Source organism: Rhinolophus ferrumequinum, chromosome 15 (assembly GCF_004115265.2).
Source record: "Rhinolophus ferrumequinum isolate MPI-CBG mRhiFer1 chromosome 15, mRhiFer1_v1.p, whole genome shotgun sequence".
NCBI lineage: Eukaryota > Metazoa > Chordata > Mammalia > Chiroptera > Rhinolophidae > Rhinolophus > Rhinolophus ferrumequinum.
In genome coordinates this window covers 48,082,849-48,101,610 of record NC_046298.1, presented here as the reverse complement: position 1 = coordinate 48,101,610, position 18,762 = coordinate 48,082,849, and the positions used below count along the sequence as shown (strand labels likewise).

The 18,762-nt window shown below is 43.1% G+C and overlaps 1 pseudogene; it reads right to left on the bottom strand.

The window, feature by feature from the left end:
* Nucleotides 1-10,702: 10,702 nt before the first annotated feature.
* LOC117035429 (leukocyte immunoglobulin-like receptor subfamily A member 6) lies at nt 10,703-12,225 on the bottom strand (annotated as a pseudogene).
* Nucleotides 12,226-18,762: the final 6,537 nt, after the last annotated feature.

Genomic DNA, 18,762 nt, shown 5'->3' with positions numbered 1-18,762 from the left:
AATTAGTGTCTTCTCTCTTTTTATCTTAATGAGTCTAGCCAAGGGTTTGTCAATTTTGTTAATCTTTTCAAAGAACCAGCTCTTTGTCACATTAATTTTTTCTATTGTCTTTTTGTTCTCTATTTCATTTAGTTCTGCTCTGATTTTTGTTATTTCCTTTCTTCTGCTGACCTTGGGTTTCACTTGTTCTTCTTTTTCTAGTTCTTTAAGTGTAACCTGACGTTATTTATTTGGGATTTTTCTTGTTTCTTGAGATAGGCCTGTAATGATATAAATTTCCCTCTGAAAACTGCTTTCACTGCATCCCAAAAATTTTGGTAGGATGTATTTTCATTGTCATTTGTTTCTATGTATCTTTTGATCTCTCCTCTAATTTCTTCTCTGACCCAGTCATTCTTTAAAAGTATGTTGTTTAATCTCCATGTATTTGTGTTTTTTCCTGATGTCTTTTTGCAGTTGATATCCAATTTCAAAGCCTTGTGATCAGAGCATATGCTTGGTATGATTTCAATCTTCTTAAATTTGCTGAGGCTGATTTTATGTCCCAATATATCTATCCTTGAGAATGTTCCATGTACACTAGAAAAAAATGTACAGTCTGATGTTTTAGGATGAAGTCGTGTATATATGTCAATTATGTCCATTTCATGTAATGTGTCATTTAAGGCTGTTATTTCGTTATTTATTTTCTTTTTGGATGATTTATCCATAGCCATCAATGATGTATTTAGGTCCCCTAGTATAATTGTGTTTTGGTTAATTTCTCCCTTTAGTTCTGTTAGTAGTTGTTTGGTATATTTCGGTGCTCCCTGATTGGGGGCATAAATATTGATGACTGTTATGTCTTCTTGTTGTATAGTCCTCTTTACCATTATGAAATGTCCATCTTTGTCTCTTGTTACCTTTTTCACACTAAAGTCTGTTCCATTGGCTTTTCAGGCTTGGAGCCAGGCACATATCTCATTTGGAATTGTGGCAAAACCCTTTAGCTGATGCTCACGTTCCCAAGTTTTCAAGCATACATTGTACTCAGGTCTAAGGTGGGTGTGAGGACCCACTGAGAAGGAGGGGGGGTCATAGGAGCTGGGAGCCTTTGGTGAGGGGGTTGAGTTCCTGAGTCCTCATCTCCAGCTCAGACTCTGGTGGGAGATACTTGCCCACCTTGTTTCCCCAGGGACTGTGCCCAGGGAGCAGTTTGAGGAGGACTCAGTGACCCCATAATGTCTCTGTTTACCTACAAATCCTGTCATGTTAAGCTGCATTTAGAACTAAATATATGGATTGCTCATTAACTATTCTTAAAACCTGTTTAACTCCTTCCAGTTTGCAGCCTCTGGAGCACCTGCCCAGGTGTCAGGGTTCTGACTCTTACACTGAGAATGCCTCCAGACGTCTGGGTGCAGGTATAAAGGAGGTAAGAGCAGAGGGTCTGTGGTCCTGTGTAGGTCATCACACCCATCCCAGGACCAGTCTGTCCTTTAAAGGACTACAGCCACAGAGTGTTCCTTGTACTAGAACCAGGCTGAGTTGAGTTCTAGTGGACACCACTTTTCCAGGCCAAATAGGGGGTGCATTCAAGGTCCCTAGCACCATTGCACCCCAGGATGCCTAGTTGTGGGGCCGAGGAGGAGGTGACAGGTCCCCGGGCTTGTTTTCCTAAGGCATCGACTAGATGTCTCCTCACTGACATGGTCACATGGACAGAGAGCCATGATCTCCCAGGACCATCTGCTACATTGTGCCCAGACTCATCCCCTGCCTTCCACATACACCCATGTATGCATGTGCACGTGTACACACACACATACACAGAAACACAGACACACAGACACACACTCATGCCAACACCCAGTCCTACATACCCATCCAGTATAAAGCAAGCTCACTTTTTCCGTGGTTTTACCTTCGAAGTAAAAATAGAGATGTTTGTAGAGAGTTCTTTCTGTGGGGCTTCCTCTGTGAACACACAGAGTAAACTGTTGTCCTTATAAAGTACACCGTAATTTCTGAAAATGTCACTCATCAGAGACAAGGGATTTGAGTGCACACTGTCATTTACAGTAAGTTTCCATAACTGCCTTTAGTAATGAAATTAGTCATGTCCCAGCATTGTGTGCACTTCCCTCAAGTTTAATACCACACATAGCCATACAAGGCATGTAACCCAAAGTGGGATGAGTTCCAGGTCATGGTGTGCTTGGTACTAAGCTCCGGGCTCTGGTTAGACCCCAAATAGGAGATTTGTTATTCCTGGACGGGATGCACTCACTGGGTTCATTCAAATATTCTGTTAAGGCAGATGATGGGGAAAAGAAAAGATGTTAAGATTGCCAACATCTTCTAAAAAACAGTTACAGGACCCAACTGCTTTTCTAGAAGATAGGCTAATAAACCAATAAAAAAAGTGAAATGAGATCATAGTAAAATAGTCATCATGACTAAGAAATGCTCAGTGGAGGGATAAGCAAGAATCTATTTCTGGGTAGCTGATAATAAACCGCTCTTCTTAGCATGGTCAAATCCACATGGACCATTTTAAAAGGTTTTCTTTCTAGAAAATTTAGGGGCATCTGGTATACCTGCTCTGGGTGGAATCACTCAAAACTTTCTTTTCGATCCAAGTCAGTCCTATAGCTGACGGGTGAATCTGAGTTCAAGTTACACAAAAACTATTCTGCCTAAATATGAGATTCCAGACTGTGATCCATATTTTGGGCTTCCTCTTTCTAGCAATTGTGTCCAGTCAACCTGTTTGTTTTGTATTTCAGCAGTGGTGGATCACGAGCCCTCATGCACATCCCAGGGAAATGGGAGTGTTCACACTGCTCACTGATCCCCTCACCTCAGGGTTTATTCGCTGCAGGGCTATTGATTTTCTGTCTTCCCAGAAGCCTGTGGGGAGTCAAGATGATTAGTGCAGGAGTCAGCAAAGCTAAGAGCACAGTAATTCCACAGGAAGAAGGGGAACTGGAGAATATGAATACTCCTGTGTCCTGATGAAATGAGAGTTAGCAGGGGTCCCATCTCTGGGGAAAGAACATGGACAGAGAGATTCAATCAATGGCTATGCCTAGACTAGAGTTGCATCCCAGGTGTGTCAAGAACTTCTGCTCACTGGACAAGCCCTAGACTTGACAGGAGCTTTGTAACTTCAAAGACCTCAACATTGAACCTGAGAGCAGAAAATGTTTTGTGTGTCTTTGTAGCTGGCAATGCTGGATGCACTATGCCTACGTTTACCTCTGTTTTAGCCTGGACCCCAAAGACCCCACACTGGTCCCACCAGAAGGATTCACAGGCAGAGGTGCTTCTGGATCACAGAGTTTCAGAGAGTAGTCATACTCCTCTTTCAAGAAGCTCATGGTCCAGACATGATATACCAGTAGAGAGCCAGATATTATAGCTCAGAATATTGTGCATGTAGGAGTAGTGGCACTGACACTGTGGGGACAGAAGTGCCATGCAACTGAGACCATGAGATAAAGATGCTGATATGAAAGTGGTGTCTACATTGAAATGCTCAAGAAATCTAGGAATTTGCCCAGTGGAGGAATAGCTGGGTGACAGTTTAATTTTTAAATTATTTTTATTAGTTTCAGGTGTACAAAACAATGTAATAGTTTGACATTTATATCCCTCACAAAGTGATAACCACCCACCCAATCTACTGCCCCTCTAACATCGTATATAGCTGTTATAATTCCGGTGACTATATTCCCTATGCTGTGTTCCACATCCTGTGACTCTCTCTCTATATTTAATTATAGTTGACATTCAATATTATCCAACTTCAGGTGTATAGTGCAGTGATCAGGCACCTACACAATCTATGAAGTGGTCTCCCTAATAAGTCCAATGCCCATCTGGCACCCTACATAATCTTTACAACATTATTGATTATATTCCACAAACTGTCTTTCATATCCCCATGGCAATATTGTGGCTACTAATTTGTATCCCCACCCCGCTCCCATCTAGCAACCATCAGTTTTTTCCCCCTATATCTCTGAGTTTATTTCTGTTTTGTTTGTTCACTTATCTTGTTCTTTAGATTCCACATATAAGTGAGATCATATGGTATTTGTCTTTGTCTGACTTATTTCTCTTAGCGTAATATTCTTTAGGTCCATCCATGTCGTTATAAATGGTAAGATTTCTTTTTTTAAATTTGTATTTACTTATTTATTTTTATTTATTTATTATTTTTCTTTTTTTTCCAAGTTTCCTGGGCTGACAATTGTTAGTAAAGTTACATAGATTTCAGGTGTACAATTCTGTATTACATCATCTATAAATCCAATTGTGTGTTTGCCACCCAGAGTCAGTTCTCCTTCCATCACCATATATTTGATCCCCCTTACCCTCATCTCCCACCCCCGCCCCCCTTACCCTCTGGTAACCACTAAACTATTGTCTGTGTCTATGAGTTTTTGTTTCTCATTTGTTTGTCTTGTTCTTTTGTTGTTTTTGGTTTATACAGAACATATCAGTGAAATCATATGGTTCTCTGCTTTTTCTGTCTGACTTATTTCACTTAGCATTATAGTCTCAACATCCATCTATGTTGTCACAAATGGTCCTATTTCATCTTTTCTTATGGCTGAATAGTATTCCATTGTGTGTATATACCACAACTTCTTTATCCATTCATCTATCGAAGGACATTTTGGTTGTTTCCATGTCTTGGCCACCGTAAATAAAGTTGCAATGAACATTGGAGCACACGTGTCTTTATGGATAAATGTTTTCAGATTTTCTGGGTAGATACCCAGGAGAGGAATTGCTGGGTCATATGGTAATTCTATTTGTAATTTTTTGAGGAACCTCCACACTGCCTTCCATAGTGGCTGCACCAGTCTGCATTCCCACCAACAGTGTATGAGGGTTCCTTTTTGTACCACAGTTTCTTTATCCAATGTCTATTGATGGGCATTTTTGTTGTTTTCATGTCATGGCTATTGTGAGCAGCCCTGCAATAAACATGGGGGTGCACATATTTTTTGAATTACTATTTTTATTTATTTTTTATTTTAAAGTATGCTTCTTTATTAATTTATCAAAATAAGAATTTGTAGCAACAGGTCTAACAATAACCATAATGGTGAGTGCAACTGTTTTTCACAATGTCTGCACACTGTTATCTAACATCCAAATATCTGTAAATTGTTTGGCTGACAGAATTACAGTTGTTGCTAAGATTCCTGTGGATTCTTTTTTTTTCCATTTTATTATGGCAAAATATACATAACATAAAATTTACCATCTTAACCATTTGTAAGTGTACAGTTCAGTGGTGTTAAATACATTCATAATGTTGTTCAACTATCACCACCACCCATAACTCTTATACCTTGTAAAACTAAAACTCAGTACTCATTAAACAGTAACTCCCCATTCTCCCCACCTCCATTCCCCTGGCACCCACCATTCTACTTTTTATCTCTATGAATTTGACTACTCTAAGTGCCTAATATAGGTGGACTCATACAGTAGACTTGACCCTTAAACAACATGGGGATTAAGTGAGCTAAGCCTCACACAGTCAAAAATCTGCATATAACTTTTGACTCCCCCCAAACTTAACTACTAATAGCCTACTGTTGACTTGTAGCCTTATTGATAACATAAACAGTTGATTCATACATATTTTGTATGTTACATGTATTATATACTATATTCTTACACTAAATAGTCTGGAGAAAAAAAATCTTATCAAAATCACAAGGAAGAAAACTACATTGATAGTACTGTACATATTTATTGAAAAACATCTGTGTATAAGTGGACCCATTCACTTCAAAGCCATGTTGATCAAGGACCAACTATATATGTCTTTTTTCATTAGTTTCATGTGTACAAAAACACTATAATAGTTAGATATTTATCATTTATACCCCTCACAAAAAGATAACCCCCTGCCCCCAATCTACTACCCCTCTGACATCGCACAGAGCCATTACATTTCCACTGTCTCTATTCCTAATGCTGTACTCCACTTCTTGTGAATACACACACACACACACACACACACACACATATACATATATATATATATATATATATATATATATATATATATATATATAAAATTATAGCTGACATTCATTATTCTTCAGCTTCAGCTTCAGGTGTACAGTGCAGTGATCAGGCATCTACATCATCCCTGAGGTGGTCCCCTAACAAGACAAGTGTCCATTGTATACCCTATAAAATCTTTACAACATTAATGATTATATTCCCAAAATTGACTTTCGTATCCCCGTGGCCATCTTGTGGATACTGATTGTGCTTTCTAATCCCCTCACCTTCCCCCTTATCCCCACCCCCCCCTTGCATCTATTATTTCCATATTTATTTTCCATCTGGAGAACCTGTCCCTTCTGGTCAGAGGTGTGTTGAAGTCCCCTACTATGATAGTGTTACTATTTGTCTCAGTCTTTATGTCAGTCAATATCTGTTTTATATATCTAGGTGCTCCTATATTGGGTGCGTAGATGTTTACTAGGGTTATGTCCTCTTGTCGGATCGATCCCTTTATTATTATGTAGTGCCCATCTTTGTCTTTTAATATGTTCTTCATTTTTAAGTCTATTTTGTCAGATATAAGTATTGCAAGTCCAGCTTTTTTCTCATTTCCATTTGCATCAAATATCTTACTCCAACCCTTCACTTTCAGCCTGTGTGTGTCTTTTGATCTGAGGTGAGTCTCTTGTATACAGCATATACAAGGGTCTTGCTTTCTTATCCACTCAGCCACCCTATGTCTCTTGATTGGAGCATTTAATCCGTTTATATTTAAAGTGATTATTGATAGGTACATAGTTATTGCCATTTTTAAATTTGTAGTTAGATTGTTTTCATCTTTCTTCTATTTACAGAAGTCCTTTTAGTATTTCTTGCAATGCTGGCTTGGTGGTAATAGATTCCTTTAGCTTATTCTTTTCTGGGAAGTTCTTTATCTCTCCATCAACTTTAAATGATAGCCTTGCTGGATAAAGCAATCTAGGTTGTAGGCCTTTGTTTCCCATCACTTTGAGTATCTCTTGCCACTCCCTCCTGGCCTTCAATGTTTCTGTAGAAAAGTCATTTGATAGTCTTATGGGAGTTCCCTTGTATGTAACCCTCTGTCTTTCTCTTGCTACTTTTAGGATTCTCTCTTTGTCTTTAACCTTTGCCATTTTAACTATAATGTGTCTTGGTGTGGACCTGTTTGGGTTTATCCTGGTTGGAACTCTCTGCCCTTCCTGGGCTTATATGTTGGTTTCCTTCATCAGGTTAGGGAAGTTTTCAGACATTATTACTTCAAATATGTTCTCAATCCCTTGCTTCCTCTCTTCACCTTCTGGTATTCCTATGATGCGCATGTTGTTGCGCTTGATGTTATCACAGAGTTCTCTTAAGCCATCCTCATTGTTTTTTATTTGTTTTTCTTTCTGTTGTTCTATTTAGGTGATCTCTGCTAACTTGTCTTCTAAGTCGCTGATTTGATCCTCTGCTTCATCTAACCTGCTTTTAATTCCTTTAAGTGAGTTCTTTATTTCAGTAATTGTGTTCTTTAGTTCTAACTGGTTGTTCATTATGATTTCTGTATCCTTCTTTATGTCGTCTCTAAGCTCCTTAAACATTCTTATCATCAGTGTTCTTATATACAAGTGTCTTGCTTTCTTATCCACTCAGCCACCCTATGAACTCTGTCTCTGATAGGTTGGTTACCTCTGTTTCATTTGATTCCATTTCTGGAGGTTTCTTCTGTTCTTTTATTTGGGACATGTTTCTTTGTTTCCCTATTGTGGCTGACTCTTTGTGTTTGCTTTGATGTATTAGGTAGATCCCCTAGAGTTCATAGTTCTTGCTGGGTTATCTTATATAGTATGTGTCCTTTATATTTGACTTGCACTACTTCGTTCTTCTCCTCTGCGTGTGCTCCAAAGGTGACTCTTGTGTTGTGTATATTGTCCTGTTAAAGAAGATCTTTAATTGCTTTTCACTTGTGAGTAGGTGGGGTTAACTCCTAGGCTGACTAGTTATGAGACTTGGCTCTGCCCACCGCAGGGTGTTCTGCTGCATGAGGGTTGACCACTTAAATGTGGTTTGGTCTCTATGGGCTCTTGTGCATGTAGAGAATTCCCTCTGAGTGTGCCACTTGTAGGTCAAACCTGGTAGTACTCTGGTTTGGTCTGGAGTTGGCCTCTGGATGTGAATCTTGTGCCTTTTAAGCTGGGCCCTGGTAGGGCAATTTCAGAACAAAGCAAATCACCAAGTACAACAACAACAACACCAACAAAGAAAAAATCAAATACCTTCACATGTAAAAACAACCGACAACCCCCACTCGACACAGGCAAATATATCAAAGATATAAAGACAAAAGAAAACAAAAAAAAAGCAGCGCTAGTCTTGGCTTAAGCCCACCAAGTAATCTCCAAGTTGTCCTCTGCTGTACCAAAGAGTCCTCTCTGTATTGTACAGACACAGCCGGTGCCCAGAGTGACGTTGGGATTGCAGATTTAGAAGCGTGGGGCTGAGGGGTCTCGATGGTAGTTTCTACAAAGTCAGTGCAGTTTCTGCCCTTGCCTGCACATATGTACACTGAGAGTAGCACCACCATCCCTGTGCCCAGTTCTCCTGAGTCCTAGGGCACTTATTCCGTGTGTGTGTGTGTGTGTGTGTGTGTGTGTGTGTGTGTGGCGGGCGGGAGATTTCTGAGCTGCTGAAAGCCCATAGCTGCTTTTGCCACCTACTGCTGATCCCTGGGAGTGCCTCCGCAGTTGTAATTGCCCTGCCCTAGGCAGGCCAGAAAGGGTGGGGGCTGGGGATGGAGAGGTCTTCTCTCTCCCAGCCCAGCTGTGTCACACTCTTCCCACAGGCCAGAAAAGGTGGTGGCTGGGGGTGGAGGAGTTCTTCTCTCCTAGCCCAGCAAAAATCACACTCTTCCCAGCCTCTTCCCTGGGTCAGAGCTGCACACTGGTCTTCCCACAGCCTGAGCACTAAGCCTCCTCTGTAATCTGACACTACTCCTCAGTTCAGGGGCCAGTTTAAGTCTCTGGAAGGGTGGGATAGGATTGGAAGAGTAGGGGGAGGGGCCGTGTTATGGAGATTGTGTCCTTTGTCCGACTTAGGACCCAGCTGGAGGTCTCACTGAGGTTATTGCCTCAAATGCTGGATATTCTGCCCCCTCAGCGGGAGAGATCAGCTGTGGGAGAAGGGAAAGAGCCCACCTTCTGGCTTTTGTGTTCTCTGTTCCGTCCTGGCATCACCTGAGTCTCTGCAGCTGTGGATGCTGGCCGCATTTCCACTGCCGCAGATGCGGGCCACGTCTTCACAGCCAAAGGTGCGGGCTGCATCCCCACAGCCTCAGATGTGGGCTGCGTCTCCACTCTGCTCCCTTCCCTCTTCCCCTGCTCGCCCAATTTGCCCACCTTCAAGTAATCCTTTCACGAGTCCCTTAGCTGTTCGGCATAATCTAACACAAGTTTTTACGGGAGATGTTTTAGAGCATGAGCTGATTAAGCTGACAACCTGGTGTTCATGGCAATTGGGCAGAAATCCTGCCTTATTCTTTGTTCCCCCACATAATGACAGTGGTTCCTGGAAGAGTCAGTACGTGCTCAGAGTAGGCTGCAGTCGGTGGAGAAGATTTTATGGACCTTCTTCCACAGAAATTGCCTGACAGAGAACTTTAGATCTAATTGAAAACTTGGGAATCCAGGACAGGGTTCTGATTTGATAGATAAGAGAATGCATTTCCAGGTATAGATAGAATTTTGTCATTGTCTCAACCAAGGCAGGCTGAGCAAACTGACTCCCAGTGAAGCCCCAATCACCCTGACCCAAAAATAAGAGGCCCCCTTTACTCTATTATTAATATATTGTCCTGATTCCACGGGTGCCATGATGACTCTCAGGGGCCCTAGAATCAGCGCCACAGACAGTGGCAGGCATTGCGTCTGCTCTTTCCTCCCTACCTCATCTGGCCATGTTCCCCTTCATGCCTTTCCTCTCACACTGCCCACCCGACAGACAGCAAGGATTTCTGTGCTACTTGAACATGAGGCCCCATCCTTTCATCTCCACCTCGCCCTGTCAGGTACTTTTGGGAAACAGCTCTATCTGTACATGTTTGAAATGTCAAAGGATAAGCTGAGAAGTTCAGGCCAGGAATGCGGAGATGTGTCTTCTCGAAGATAAGCAAATTCTGTTATTCAACAGACATGCAGTTTGTTCACGTGGGTGAGAGTGTGCAGACCCCCATCCGCTGCATGAAACAGGTACAGGAGGGGGATGTGAGGCTGCACCTGCCTCTCCATGCTGTCTTTAGTCTCATCTCTTTTCCCCAAAGGTCAGCCCTTCACACTATTCCGTCTCCCTGCACATACCCCGCGTGGCCTGGACCCTCAGGTGAGGTAAGGCATGGTAAAGGGCATGGGACTCCCCATCTTTTCCATATCTCCATGCAGAGGGATCCCCCTATGGCTGACCTTCCTATTGCTCCTTCCTTCCCATCCCAGCCCAGAGCTCTCCTGGGACATGGTTGTGAGCTGAGAGTCTGATGCCTCAGTGGACATGGGGTGAGAGCTCCTCACCTGACACCATGAGCTCCAGGGTGTCACTAGGGAGTGACAACAGATAGGGAGTGGTGCTATGTGAGCTTCAGTACCTGTGAGTCCTCTCGTGATCTGAAGTCACATGATTGATGGTGAAGTTAGCCAGAAAGGGTGCAGCTGTCTTGCAGATGAAGGTGCTGGTGACCCCTCCTTGTGTAGATGGAAGGTATCAAAGCAGATCTCAGAGCGACCCACTCTTGACCAAGAGGGATAGTTTCTTCTATATTCCTGGGGGAAAGGAAAATTTTGGGGTGAGCCACCAAGCAGAGAGCCATCCCCTCCCACATGCCCTCGACCCTGAGCTGAGGGACCATGTCCTTTTTCAGAGTCTGTCTGTGACCCCTCTTAGCTTCTCTCTGGACCTCTCGGTGGGTCTCTATTATCTCTGTGTCCCTCACTTCCTTTTTCTCACTCCCTCTCCCTAGAGCACACTGCATCTCAGCCTCTGCTCCTGGACCCTCTCCCTGCACCCCATCACCACCAGGGTGACCCTGGGCCCAGCGCCCCGAGCCGACTCTCAGGACCTGGGGCAGGGCAGAACTCCCACCTTTGATCAGGATGTCCAGGGGGGCGCTGGGGGCCGACCATGCATACGACAGGTTGTGTCCACTGTAGCATCTGTACCGGCCCCCATGGGCACGGGTCACACGGCCCAGGGGGAAGTCGGGGCTGTGCTGCCCATCAAGGCGCTGGGTGGGTGTGAGCCCCACGTCCTTGGTCAGAGCGAATCTGTCAAAGCCGGCCTCTGAGTGACACTGGAGCGTCAAGTTGTCTCCAGGCAGCACGAATGGGCCTGGCTGGGCTGAGTGGGTGGGCTTCCTGTATACGCCTGGGGAGAAGGGGACAGTGGTACCAAGGGGCCACACCCTACATTGCCCACTGGGCTGCAGTGAGAGTTCTCACTGGTCCCTCCCTAAGCCTGTGGTTCTGGCCCCAGGATATGTTGCTGACAATCCCCATCATCCCAAAGGCTCCACTGGGCACACGACTAAGTCAGTCATTTTGGACACAGGAAAGAATTGAGGCTAGGTATGGGCCACCTCACCTGTGACCTCCTGAGGCAGAGTCACTGGGGTGTCACCACTCGTTGGGGTAGGAGCTGGATGAAATGTAGCATCTATAGGTTCCACCCCTGGGAGGTGTTCACGTTGCTTACAGGGAAGTGAGCCTACTACCCCCCAAGATTCTTGATTCCACGTGTCAGGGCGGGTCAGCTCCTCCGACCTTCAGCAGATGGAAAGTGCCTGATGTAAACTGTGAGCTACATGAAAGGTACATGTTCCCTCCTGAGACCACCACAGGGCCTGGGTGGGTTGAAAGGAAGGGTGCTCTGTACACATCTGAGGGAGGGAGTCTGTGTTAAAGGGGGGACCATCAGCCCACATACCCCCGTGGTATGGACTCTGAGGGATGAGGTCCCCTTGAGGCCATACTCTGTTTCTTCTGCTTGGAAGGAGGAGCACACAGGGGGAGGAGGCCTGGCTCCTTCTTCTTACCTGTTGTCACCAGGGTCTGGGGGCCACTCACTGTAATATATACATTTGTACTGTCCTGCAGTCTGTGAGCTCATGGATTCAATGGAGACATCAGTCTTGTTGCTGGAGTCCTGTGGGGTCCTCATATCTGATGGTCCAGTGACACTTTCTTTATATACATGGTAGACATAAGCTGCAGAGATCCCTGACACCACATGGTCACACGACTCTCCTTGGTGACCATGAGGCCTGGGTCAGACAAGATGGAGGGTTTGGGGAGGACTCCTGGAAATTAATCAGACATGAAGTGTCAGGGGTGCCCTTCTCCCTCTGTTTTCCAGCTGTTACTCCAAGGCCCTTCCCAGACTGGTCACCATCAGCCCAGACCCTCTGCATTTCCCTCAGCTGCCCAGGGGGCTTATTGCTCTGAGGTAGGTCTTGGGGGTGGGACTCACCCACCTGTACCTATTCCCACAGGACCTGACACAGCCCTGCAAGACAGTTCCTGTGAGAACTGACCCCCCACACCCCACCAACTGGCCCAGAGAAGCTACAGGCCTGGCCTGGCCACCTAAGTGCTGGGGTCAGATCTTGGGCTGAGAGTATCTCTCCTCCCTCCTTGAGCCTCCTGAATCCTGAGATCTCTCAGGGACCAGGACTTGAGAGAGAAGGGGATCCCATCCCTCTCTTTTCCCCAAAGCTCACCAAGGCAGATAAGGGCAGTCAGAGTTGGGATCATGGCACTGCCTTCCTTGTTCCACAGGAGTGCAGATGATATATAAAGTGCACAGAGCCCAGTAGGACAGACAGATGCATGGGGTGTGACAAGGTCCAGATTCCATGGGACACACCACAGCTTTCCCATCAGCCCTCTCTGGTCTCCCGGAAGGATGGGCCAAGGAGACACCAGCCTCTGGGATCATTCAGACCAGACCTGAGTCTCACCAGACCCCACACACTCTGCCTCCACTTCATGCCAAACCCAAAACCAGAGGGTGACACTGGTTCCAGAACATGAGGGAGAGGACGCAGGGCAGGAGATGAGCCAGCCCAATTTCTGTTCCAATTCTGACTCTGCCTTTTCTAGAACCTGTGTGACCTTGGAAAATCTACTTTCCTTTTCTGAGTTTCTGCAAGTGTCATTCATTCATTCCTTCTGTGATCTAGTCAATCAACTCATGTTTATTGAGCAGTTACCATGACCAGCTATGGTACCAGTCTGTAGAGGGTCATAGTGAAGGAGAGCAATTCCTTTCCTGGACTTGTGGAGCTCAGATTAATGAAAACAGACATCACAATTATTTAGATCAGTTTGGGCATGTTTTAGAAAGGGATCAAAGCAGGGGAATTTAGATTTCACAACAGATGAACATCCTACATCTGAGTCATGGGAGTGAGGAGGCCTTCTTGGGGATGGCGAGGAGGTCCATGGCATGACTGGTGGACAGCCCAGCATGGTGCGAATCGTAGAGGTATCATGGAGCAGAAAGGGCGTGGTGTGTCCTAGGAGTTTAGAGCACTCTGGGGCATACTGGGTCCTGCTCACAGAACTTTGTGCACCAGGCATGTATTTGGATTTTATGTTCCAGGGAACTGGTCACTTGTAAAAAAGGGAGTGTGGAAACAGACTTCAGGTTTTAGTGACCACCACTATGCATGCAATGGAATATAGGAGGAATACTCTTATACTAATCCGTAACGGCAATCCAATAGTCATCCAATGCATACATGATGTGCTCATCCGTGTTCTAAGTGGTTGATGGGGACTGCTATGTGACACCCTCATACAAACCTGTGACACAAATACGTGTACAGCCGAGTGGCACAAGGCAGGAAGACAGTTTGTCATTATCATCGTTTAGGAGGTTGGAAAGGGCTCTGCTATGTTCAAACTGGCTCAGTGGGCAGTGTAGAGAAAGCACAAACACGTTGACTAGCTCAGGTTGTTTGGGTGAGTATCAGGGAGGGGGCAGTGGTCAACTGTGATAAGTTTGGTTGAGGAGTGGGGAGCCGGGTTTGCTGGCCCTGGAGAGTGTGTCTCGGGCAAGCTCATCATTTGCCTTGAATGTCAGATAGAGGAGCTTAGATCTTATATTTCGAAGCTGGACCCCTTTGCGCATGGAGAGTCAGGCCAGATAGGGCTGTTAGAAGAGGCCCCTAGAGGTACTGAGAGGAATGAACTGGAGCAGGGACTGGGAGCCTGGAGTAGGGCAGGAAAGACACTGATGTGACGACACAGACTACATATTTTGAGTCTTCAACTGGGCGTGGCCTGTGGTGATGGCCAGGGGACATGGATAAGGAGGGTTCAGAGGACAGAACTGTTAAATTTAATGATTGGATGTAAAGGAAAAGAGGATGAGGGGTTGAGCACTTCTCTAATCTCTGCTTTGTTTGACAGGAGGGGCCAATGGGGCCATTCCATAAAGGATGACCCCACCGGCAGACAGAGGCAGGGGGAGATGCTTATTAGACTGTTAACTGACTTGGAGAGGAAAGCAAAACCTTCCTCCTGGCCTGGTCTCTTTCCCCCAAACACTTCCCTTCAGTGACTTCCTTTTTCTGTAAGTAGCACCTTCTTTCTCTTCATCACCCTCCTTCTAAATCTCTGAGTCATTTCTGCCTCTTCAGTCATTTCTGCTTTTCCTCTCAGGTAGAACTCTTCCTCCGGCACTGAGCTCTCTCCACACAGTGCATGAGAGACAATTCAGATTTTAATGAAAATTAAAGTTGTAACGTTTATGGGCTGCCCATGATAAGCGGGTATTTCCCTTTTCTGAGCCTCCTTTCCCTCCCTCTAGTGAGACGACAGTGGTGTCTGCACTCAGCGCTGCTGTGAAGAAGCAGTGATCCATGAGGAACATGGGGGTTCAGTGTGGCATGGATTCAGGGGCCAAGAAAGACACATGCAGGTGGAGACACTGAGAAGATCCTGGTGTAGAGATGACACGAAGGGGCTGATTGCAGGCACACCCCACGGCTCATTTCTACTCCAAATAATAGAAATGCTGGATGATTGTTTGTAAAACATGTGGTCACAGGCAGAACAAATGAGAGAATTGAAAGTGACAGAAAGGAAGGGGTAACTCATAGAAATAAGCAGAGGCCAATAGTGAGTGGGCCTCGGAGGTGTGGGACCAGAGAATGGGCCACAGAGTCAGGTTTACTAAATCTGTAGATACAGGGGGTGAAGTTCCTGGGGGCGACACTGGATTCCTGGTGGGAAGTCTCCACTTTGCCACACCCCAAGTTGGGGACTCCTGTTGGCGTTGAATTGGAGGTGACAATCTTTGGCTGACAGTGTCAATATGTTCCTGGCCTGATAAAATGTGTTAGGGTGTATTTCTTCTTTTTCTATTCTTAGGAAAAGTTTGTGTAAGTTTGGTGTGTGTGTGATAAGTGTTTTGAAGCAATCTCCAAAAAACATCCTGATCAGGAGTTCAGTTGTGGGACAATTTTTGATCACAGAGTCAATGTATTGAATCTATATATAAAGTGATACAGACTTTCTTTTTACTGTGTCCGTTTACAAATTGTACATTTGAAGGTGTCCATTTTAAATACATTTTCTAACACATTGGCATCAAATTGTTCATAACATGCTGTCGCTATCTTCTCCAAGTCTGTAGGATTTGTAGTGCTGTCTGCAACTTCATTTTTAATATTAGAAATGTGCACATTCTCCCTTTTTCCCTTGGGCCATGTGGCCAAGATTTATGAGTGTAATTAATGTTTTCAAGAGTAAATTTTTTGGCTTTATTGATTTTCCTCTGCTTTTTTTGGTTCTTCCTTATAGCTACACTCGTCATCATTATTTCCCTCCTTACACCTTCATTTAGAATAATTTGCTATTCTTTTACTAATTCTATATTTAACTAAAGTTTTTATTGAAATATAGTTGGCATACAGTATTATATTAGTTTCAAGTGTACAACACAGTGACTAGACGTTTATGCTCCTCATGATGTGAGCACCACACGAGGCCTGGTACCCATCTGTCTCTGTGCAAAGTTCTCACACTGTTATGGACTATATTCCCTTCACTTTTCACCATCCCTCTACCTCCTCCCCGCTGGCAACCATCAGTTTGTTCTGTTTGTATGAGTCTGTTTTTGTATTGTTTTGATTGTCCATTTGGTTTGATTTTTTTTGTATTTTTTAAAGATTTTTATTAAAATATAGCTAACATATTAGTTTCAGGTATGTGGGTTTTTTCTTCCTGAGTTTTTATTTATTTATTCATTTATTTATTATTATTTTTTTATTAGTTTTAGGTGCACAAAACAATGTAATAGTTAGACATTTATCATTTGTGTCCCTCACACAGTGATTAACCCCCCTCCCCCGTCTACTACCCCTCTGACATCGCACACAGCCATTACATTTCCACTGTCTCTATTCCTAATGCTGTACTCCACTTCTTGTAAATATATATAATATTTACAAAGTAATATATAAATACATATAATATATACATATATAAAATAATAAATATATATATATATATATATATATACATAAAATTGTAGTTGACATTCATTACTGTTCAGCTTCAGCTTCAGGTGTACAGTGCAGTGATCAGGCATCTACATCATCCCTGAGGTGGTCTCCCTAATGACACCAGTGTCCATCGGACACCCTACAAAATCTTTACAACATTATTGATTATATTTCCCAAATTCTTTCCCCGTGGCCATCTTGTGGTTACTGACTGTGCTTTCTAATCCCCCCACCTTCCCCTTTATCCCCACCCCCCTCCCATCTAGCAACCCTCAGTTTTTCCTCTCTGTCTCTGAGACTGTTTCTGATTAGTTCATTCATTTATTCTTTTCTTTAGATTCCACATAGAAGTGAGGTCGTATGGTATTTGTCTTTCTCTGACTTATTTCACTTAACATAATGTTCTCTAGGTTCATCCATATTGTTGCAAATGGTAAGATTTCATTCTTCTTTAGGCTGCGTAATACTCCACCGAATTTTTTTATTTTAGAAATAGTTACAGAAAAGTTTCAAAAATAGCATGAGTCCCTGTATACCTTTCATTCGTTTCCCCTGATGTTAACATTTTAGGTAACCATGCTGTATTTATCAAAACTAGGAAATTGCTGTTGGTTCAATATTAATGACTGAACTATGGACGTTATATGAATTTTCTGTTTCCCCTAAAGTCTATTTTTGTTTCAGGGTGCCACATTGCTTTTATTTGTTGTGTCTCCTTAGTCTCCTCCAATCTGTGACAGTTGTTCAGTCTTTCCTTGTCCTTCATGATCTTGACACTTCTGCAGAATACTGCTCATTACGTTGTAGACCAGCCCTCAGTTTGGGTTTGTCTGGTGTTTTTTGTGTATTTGTTTGTTTTGTTTTTCACGTGTACAAAGCAATGTAATAGTTAGACATTTATACCCCTCACAAAGTTGTAACCGCCATCTACTGCCCCTCTGACATCACATGTAGCTGTTACAATACCATTGACTATATTCTCTGTGTATATATATATATATATATATATATATATATATATATATATACACAGAGGGTGCCAAAAATTGTATACACACCTTAAGAAAGGAAAACACTGACCCTTAGCAACCACTGATCTGATTTCTGTCATTATACATTTGTCTTTTGCAAAGGAATCATATTTTAGGATTTTCATATTATAAATAAAATAATAAAATATGTAATTATTCATATCTGGCTCCTTTCACTTAGTAGAAAAGCCTTGGGAAACACCCTCATTGTTGCATGGTGGTGTTGGTAAATGGCTATATACATTAAAATTGGTGAATTTTATTTTGTATAAATTATACCTCAATAAGTGTTATTTTTTTAAATAGAATATACGACAGAAAAAAGAAAGGAAAACTCTGTATTGAAATTGTAATACTCAATATACTGGGGGTGCCAAAAAATGTATACAAGTGGACACTTTGGTCAACGTTGCTCAAGCAGTAGTTTGCCGTAATCAGAAGTGTGTGGACGCTGATGGTAACCACTTTGAGCACCTCTTGTAATTGCAGAAGTCAAATGTGACTGGTATTCATCTCTTGTTATAGGTATATATTGAGTATTACAGTTTCAGTACAGTTTTTCTTTCTTAAAATGTTTTTACATTTTTTGACACCCCTGGCATATATATTTATAGTTGACATTCAATACTATTCTACTTCAGCCTCAGGTGTACAGCGCAGTGGTCAGGCAGCTACACAGTCCGTGAAGTGATCCCCCTGATAAGTCCAGCACCCATCTGGCACCCTACATAATCTTTACAACATTATTGATTATATGCCCCGTATTGTATTTCGTATCCTTGTGTCTATATTGGATTACTAATTTGCATTTTCTAATCCCTTCACCTGCTCCCCCATCCCCACCCCCTCCCATCTAGCAACCATCAATTTTTTTCTCTATATCTCTGAGTCTATTTCTGTTTTGTTTGCTCATTTATTCTGTTCTTTAGATTCTGCATTATAAGTGAGATCACATGGTATTTGTGTTTTGCTAAGTGAAATAAATCAAACTGAGAAGATAGGTGTGTGATTTTTTTTTAATTCCACATATAAGTTAAATCATATGTGATTTGTCTTTCTCTGTCTACTTATTTTTCTCAGCATTATACTCCCTAGTTCTATCCATGTTGTCGCAAATGGCAGGATTTCATTCTTTTTATGGATGAGTAATAT